The sequence below is a fragment of the Helobdella robusta genome, assembly GCF_000326865.2.
Source record: "Helobdella robusta unplaced genomic scaffold HELROscaffold_44, whole genome shotgun sequence".
NCBI classification, from domain to species: domain Eukaryota; kingdom Metazoa; phylum Annelida; class Clitellata; order Rhynchobdellida; family Glossiphoniidae; genus Helobdella; species Helobdella robusta.
Genome location: NW_008705063.1, coordinates 744,511 through 752,943, shown reverse-complemented (window position 1 = coordinate 752,943; position 8,433 = coordinate 744,511).

The following is an 8,433-nucleotide window of genomic DNA, read 5'->3' as shown; positions in this document are numbered from 1 at the left end:
ACAGCACGAAATGTGGTTAGTTGCGAAAAACAGTTCCCTGCTGTCGCCTGATCTGACGCTGGTCATTTTGCATTTTTCCTTAAGAAATTTAAGGGTGTTGGGGTCCATCGGGCCAAGAACCTCGATGCATATTGGCAAGAATTCATACTGGCAAGAATGGCATATTGTATGTATGTATGTATGTATGTGTGTGTGCGTGTATGTATATGTATGTATGTATGTATGTATGTATGTATGTATGTATGTATGTATGTATGTATGTATGTATGTATGTATGTATGTATGTATGTATGTATGTATGTATGTATGTATGTATGTATGTATGTATGTATGTATGTATGTATGTTTGTATGTATGTATGTATGTATGTATGTATGTATGTATGTATGTATGTATGTATGTATGTATGTATGTATGTATGTATGTATGTATGTATGTATGTATGTATGTATGTATGTATCATTACTATTACAAGTCAATTTGTACAGCGCTAATTACAAAAAAATCTCTATAGCACTTCCTAAAAAATGAATGATCAAAAACAGTAATGAATCAAAAACAAAAAAAATTATTAATTCTGCAAAAATAAGTGAATTTTCCGCTCCTTTTTAAACAATATCGAAGATAGATCTTGTCTTCATGAATAAGTCGGTAGACTGTTCCAAGCCAGAGGTCCAGCAAAACGGCAATATTCCATGATCCAACCTGTAAATTCATTGCTAGCGCGACCAGGAGTTTCATATCATCTGCTCTTAAGCGTGAACCCGACACAGATGTTCTTTTGATGAGCTTGCATGTTAGATACTGCAATTCTGAAAATTATCCTCTTCATAATTTTTAGCCAGTGTATCTCGTTTAAGATCGGAGTCACACGATCATACTTCAGATTTTTTGTGACAAGTTTTGCAGATCGATTTTGAATTGACTGAAGTGCAGCTATTGACTTGTCCGGTAGTTTAAAGTACAAACAGCTAACCTAACCCCCTCTAGATGTAACAAAAGAAAGCATGTACCAATGTATCCATGGCAGATCTGTTCGAATAGTGCCGAATCTTGTATAATCTTCTGAGATGTATCATACATGCCCTTGCTAGCAAATTAATATGATCTTTCATTGAGAGCCTGCTATCCAACCAAACACCCAAATTTAAGGCTGTAGAAACAAATGACACCTCGATGTCACCCACCACAACCGAGTTTATATCAAGATTCAACAACTGCTGCCATGTACCAAGAGGAAGAATCTGGGTTTTATTTCGGTTTAACCTCAAGGAATTGCTCAACATCCAACGATCAGTCTCCATCAGACATCTGATAAGTATATCAATCACAGGCTGAAATGACTCCGAATGACTTGAAACAATTATACGGTTTGAAAGTTATAACAACCTCCTTGGTTAACTTTGGTGTCAAATAGCAGAATAAACCCAGAGGTAAAACCAATGACAAATAAATAGCGAGAAATGAAATTGAAAATGCAAAATAAATATAAACGAATCCAGCGAAAAACAGAAAAAATAACTAAAAAAACTAAAACAAAAATAAAGATAAATCACAAAATTTAAAAAAAAACTTTTAAGATAAACTGTCGAAAATAGGAAGAAGGAAAAAAATTGTGAAGATGAAGTAGCAGCGAAGGAAAAAATTTCAAAGGAGAAGAATAAAAAAGAAGTATAGCTAAAAAAGAGAGAGAAAGAGAGAGAGAGAGAAAGAGAGAGAGAGAGAGAGAGAGAGAGAAAGAGAGAGAGAGACAGAGATACAGAAAGTGATTATTCTGACAATGCTTTTTTACAAAGAAATAGAATAAGAACACAAATGTACAATGTAAAATCGAAAGGAACGAAACAGGATGATAAAAAGTGGTGTTTAAACAAAAAAATGATTCTCAGAGAAAAAGCAAGTAGAAGAGGCGGAAGAAAAAATGAAATTTATAGAAAAATATAGTATAAGGCCGAAATTGAAACTGAAATACTAAAAGAAATTGGAAGAAAAAAAAAGAAACCGAAAGAAAGAAAGAAACAGCAAATGAATAATGTGTGTGTGAGAGAGAAAGAAAAGAAAAAAGAGAGAGAGAGAAGGAGAGAGAGAGCAAAAAAGAAAGAATAAGGATTGATGGAGTGAAGAGAAATTGGCGGATGAGTTCATCAATCATAGATGATGGCATGTTTAAGTTGGGTCTCTGGTGTCACTGGCTTGTTAACTTTCTACCCTGTTATGTCTGTGCCGATGTCTTATTATTGAATCATATTTTTTGATATATGCATCAATAATATAATTGCTATTTTATCAATCTAATAATTTATTATTTTATAGCATTTCAAATATTTAATCACTTATTTTTAAATATTAAATTGATAAAAATGTAAATTTTGCGTATGTCTATTTTTTTTTAAAATCTTATAAACAACTTCAAAATTACGAAAATAATTTGTTTTCAATTGTGTTTTCAACTAAAAAATTGTCAGATTAACGCAAAAAAGATAGCTGGGAGTCCCTCAAAAGCTTTGGTAGCCAGAATTATCCCTAATTTTTACATGCTTCTGTGGTAGATTACATTCGAGGCACAAATCTTTTTGATGTGGTCCTTCATTGACAATTTGCTGCCCAGCAGAACACCAAAGTTGAAAGTTGTATTGATAAATGATATATAAACGTTTCCTATTTATCCAGAACTAAAATCAACTTTTGACAACTGTTGCCATGTTCAAACTGGAAACAACTGAGTTTTTCACGGCTAATTTTGTCTACAAATAGCTGACAAACAAGTTACCATCAATATTCAATCATTACTACACTTGCAGCAACAACAAGAGACAAAATTACATTAGATCAAATTCATCAAAAACAAACATTCTCTTCCTCCACGTATATTGCAAAGGACCAAGAATTTGGAATTTGCCATTAAAGAACAATTTTAAAATTGACTCAATGTCTGATGTTAAATTTAGGCTGAAACTGAAAAATTTTATTTTAAATTTAAGAATTAATTTCTGTTGATTTAGTCAAAATAATTTAGTAATATGATGTTGCATTTTCCTGAATATTCTTACCATTTGTTGTTTTATTTGTGACAAGGTGGCTGTGCAAGATGAGCTCATCACGAGCTCGATCATAGTCATCCTGCCTTCTTAATTGTTATTTTGGGAAGCAAATAAAAATATTCGTTTCGTTTCTTATGTATGTATGTATGTATGTATGTATGTATGTATGTATGTATGTATGTATGTATGTATGTATGTATGTATGTATGTATGTATGTATGTATGTATGTATGTATGTATGTATGTATGTATGTATGTATGTATGTATGTATGTATGTATGTATGTATGTATGTATGTATGTATGTATGTATGTATGTATGTATGTATGTATGTATGTATGTATGTATGTATTTATGTATGTATGTATGTATGTATGTATGTATGAACCGTCAAACATCAAGTAACAAATGGATTAACACTTTGATTTGTCGTTTAATTGCACATGTCGGCATTCAGTTGGATATTTTTAAGCACACAGACACGCAGGAACCGCTGCAACAAGCACGAAATGTGGTTAGTTGCGAAAAACAGTTCCCTGCTGTCACCTGATCTGGCGCTGGTCATTTTACATATTGCCTTAAGAAATGTATGTATGTATGTATGTGTGTGTGTGTGTATGTGTGTGTGTGTGTGTGTGTGTGTGTGTGGTGTCTCTCTCTTTTTCTGTATGTGAGCAACAAGTGACTCTAGAAATTACAGTATTGGAAGCCGAGCATAAATCAACACACAGTAAATGTTTTAAGCGAAATTCGTTACTTTTAACGGCTGTGCATTGGTGTATAGCTGTTTGTCTGTGTGCCTGTGTTTGGTGTGTGTTTGTGTGTGTGTAAGCGAGTGTGTGCGTATGTGTCTGTGTGTGTGTGTGTTGGTAAAATTATGTATGCACGCATTAAAGTATCATAAATCAATATATTATGTATGCCTGAATTAACATGCATTAGAGGTATGTACACGAGTGAGTTTCATGATGATGATGATGATAATGATGATGATGATGATGATGATGATGATGATGAGGATGATGATGTTAAAAGTGGTGAATCAAATATATTTTTAAGATCATATAAATATTTAAACGTTGAAATATTTCATTCAATTAAAAAATAAACAAGGAAAATTTGAAAAATTTGACAACCTTTTTTTAAATTTTTGTTTTTAAAACAACAAAATTCAGCAAATTAAAATTTAACGCACGACAAGTTTGATACATTCGTTCAACCATCGAACTGACAAACTGAACAAAAGGTAAATGCACATTTATGATCACTGAATTGAAATTTGCCCCGTGCATTTCGGACCTCAATACAATCCTCATTGCCACCTTGTCTGGTTGACCAGGGTACCAATTATTCGTTTCTGCCACACTTTTGTACTGAAGAATTTCATCTAAAAATTTTGCAGTTCTGAATATTTTCCAGTCAAAAACTTGGGAGTTGTTTTTCTTCCTACCAGCCGACCAGAAGCGATACTCCGAAACGCCACTTCTATAAGTGAATGTACATCCAGCTATAAAAGTCAACATGAAAAACAACTTTAATTTCAAATAAGTAGATTTGCATATAAACTATTCAGGATCAGTTTATCTTTTACGTTCAACGAAATAATTTTTACAAACACACTTTTAAAATTTTTATACTACTGAGAAAGAAATATGAATAATTTATCAAATTTATCCAATGACAAATTGGTTTTAGTTAGTTTTAGATTTATCATTGGTGTGACGTAAAAATTTTGGAAAAATTTACTAAAAGAAAAAATTGAAGTCAACCTCTGGAATTCGCGTCCAGATGAACCTTCAACTCAGCCAAAAAGTCAGCACTATCAGCGATAACCAAGTTAGCTCCAAGAGCGTCACATGTGATGACACTTGCATCCCATGACGCTCCTGTCCTATTGACGTAGATACACCTTCCACCAATGAGGGTGAACGGGTCAGGGCAAGCACCTGCAAGTTCACAAGATGCAGTTTCTTATCTGAACGAATTTCATTGCACCGATCGATCTGCACGATATATACATATAAATGACAGACCTTCGCCAGTGCAACCAAAGAGGCCAACCAGAAGCAGCGATGCATGGAAGACAGTTTGGATTTCACCCATATCTTTCGCTGAATCTTCTTCCTAAGTGTTGTGGTTTAAATTGAACAAAAAAGTCATTATGGATTAAAAAAGTAAAATATTGATAATTATTTCAAATATCAGGGTTTAGATTAAACTTATTCAAATATATACCAACGCTATGTATTTCAGGAAAATCTAATTATATATTATAAATAATTAATTTGGAAAATTTTACAAAATAAACAAACAAATATAAATACAAACAAACTAAACGAGCAAATAATATAACAACCCATCCCAACTCATCCAACCTGTTACTATTATCGTTCAAATTAAATGTTCAATTCGATAAAATTCACGAATAGCCACTAGACATAAGTGAATTGATTTCAATTTATATTCTCATATGTGTGTGCAGTGTTGTTAAATATTTAGAGTATTTAAATACTTAAAAGTATTTAAATACTCACCCCGGTATTTGAGAGGTATTTAAAATACTTAATAAAATGGCAGTATTAAAACAGTATTTAGATACATTTGTATGGTATTTAGTATTTAAAAAATTTAAATACTTTGACAAAAAAATTGCTTTATCAATCATCTATTCCACGTTGTATATCCTTTGTTTATTCTACATATGTGATGTGTATATACTATATAATAGTCTGTGCAAACTGCTATAATCTGTATTTTTTTTGTATTTAGCTTTGTTGACAGTGAATCATTTCAAGACATTTTTCGTTTGGTTTGCCCTAATCGTTCTATTATGTGTCGACAGGTAAAAATTTATAAATTGATTTTGGAAGTGAAGGAGACTGTACGGAATCAGCTAGAAGAGGCACAGTATGTATGCATGACTGCAGACCTATGGAGTTCATCCAACAGATCATTAGTATAACTGCTCTCTGGTTTGATGTTTCAAGTCTAGAAAGAAAATCTGCTGCTCTTAGCATGCCTGCGCTTCACACACTCATATTATAAAATTGCTTCAGAAATCAGTATACTAGCTTTAATATTAAAAGTAAAGTGTTATTCACATGCTCTGACAATGGATCAAATATGGTGAAGGCATATAGTGAGAGTTCTGCAGTTAAAGAGCAGTTGTTGTCTGAAGATGATAAAGACTTTGAGTTTTATGGTGATGATGAAGATGCTTCGTTCGACACAGGGGTTGGAGAGGCTATAGAAAAATACAAGGCAGAGACAGATGTTGTGATCCTTCCAGATCATTTGTGGTGTTGCTCACATACAATAAATTTGATTGCGACAACCGATGCTGAAATGGCTCTAGAACATAGCAGCTATAAAAAGCTGTACCGCCAGGCTATTGCCAAAGCTACTGCGATTTGAAATTTTACAAAACGTAGTACAATGGCTGCTGAAGCTGCTTTTGAGATAGTAGGTTATCGGTTTTCAATACCATGTGTAACAAGATGGGCTTCATTATACAACCCTGTTGAACAGATCATCAACTGTGAAGAAAAAATAGCAGAGGTGAGCAAGGTTCTTGGCTTACCCCCACTGTTCCACTCTGAGGCAGTTTTTTTAAAGGAATATATATCAGTAATGGCTCCAGTAGCCGCAAGTCTTGACATTCTGCAAGGAGACAAAACTTGTTCACTGGGCTATTTTTTGCCTACATTGACGACTTTAACAAAAAAGCTTATTTCAATGGATCTGAATCACACGATTCTATTAAGAGATGCCTTATTACAGGGTTAGGAACTTATCTTTCTGATAAAGAATATCTACTTGCTTCAGTGAAATGAATGAAAACTGCATGGTATTTAAAATAATTTTTAAATTCTTGCAGCCAGTATCTAAATACTTGTAGCAGTATTTAGTATTTAAATACTATTTAAATACTGAATTTTGACCAAGCATTTGCTAAGTATTTAAATACTCAACATGTGTGTATTTTAACAACACTTTGCGTGTGTGTGTGTGTGTCTGTGTGTAAGTGTGTGTGATTTTTGATTCAGTCGTAAATTGCATCCTCCAAACAACTTCTGCTCTTCTCCTAATCAAAATTTTAATAATGTTAATACCTGAACAACCTCATTTGAATTTGCGTGACATTTGGTCATTTTAAACTGCAAATTTGTTTTTATATTAATAACGTAGCCACATCTACCACTAACGATGGCGAACTTACTCTGAGAAGCACCTACAAGTTCATAGAAATTCTTTTGTTCACAGAATAATGTGCTCTTAACTAATTTCATTGCTTGAATAATATCTGCCTTATATACAGCAGAGAGACCCAGCATAAGCAGCAGTGCTTGGAAGAACATTTTGATTTAACCCATATTTCTTTATACATGTATGTATGTATATATGTATGTGTGTGTTTGTATGTGTGTTTGTATGTGGTGTGTGCGTGTTTATACAAAAGGATGCACGTTGTTACGGTTCAAAAACATGCAACCTGCGTAAACTTCCATTCATCTTTCTTCTTTAAAAAAAATTAAAATTGATAATGATGTTGACGATGATGGTAATGATGTGTTGTTGATTTATGAAGATAGTGCTGATTATGATGATGATTATTAGGATGATGATGATGATGATGATGACGATGTTGATGATGAAGTAATGCTAATGCAGATTTTAGACTTTCTCAGGCCAAATTTCTGTTACTAGTTCTGAAAAAAGTTATTTTAACTACTTAAAATATTTATCATAGCTATTAATAGCTTGATACTCGTACAAAAGATGAAGGTATGAAAAAACTTACAAACTTAAAATACTCAAAGATGCCTAAAAAATTTTTCTTGTGATAGAATTGTTTTTCAGAAATTATTATTATTATTATTGAAATTTCCCCGCTAGGTTTTTTTTTAAATATTTTAAACTATCATTAATTAATTTATTTGGTCTGACCTTTTTCATAGAAGTTTAATTAATTCCGTAGTATCGTCATCTTACGCAATTTACTCTAATGGACCACGATTTGAACATAATTTAATGCTGATTCTATTTCTCTTTGTGCCCATTTGAAATGAATGGCGAGCATTGTAAATTATCTATATAATTAACGTTATGAGTTTTATTATTATTATTATTAATATTATTATTATTATTATTAATTAATAACGCATCCTATTCATAGCTTCTGGCACGCTTGGATAAACAATGATTTTTGACGTTTTTATGCCCTGGATAAATAAAAAGTTCTTCAATCGTTTCCTAAAAAGTTTGATTGTTGGCTGTTGACGAATAATGACAGGCAAACCATTTCATATGGAAGGAGAGCTGTATGTAAAACATTTGTTGACAACCGATGAATTGCTGACAGGATGATGCAACTGAACTGAATATATGAAGA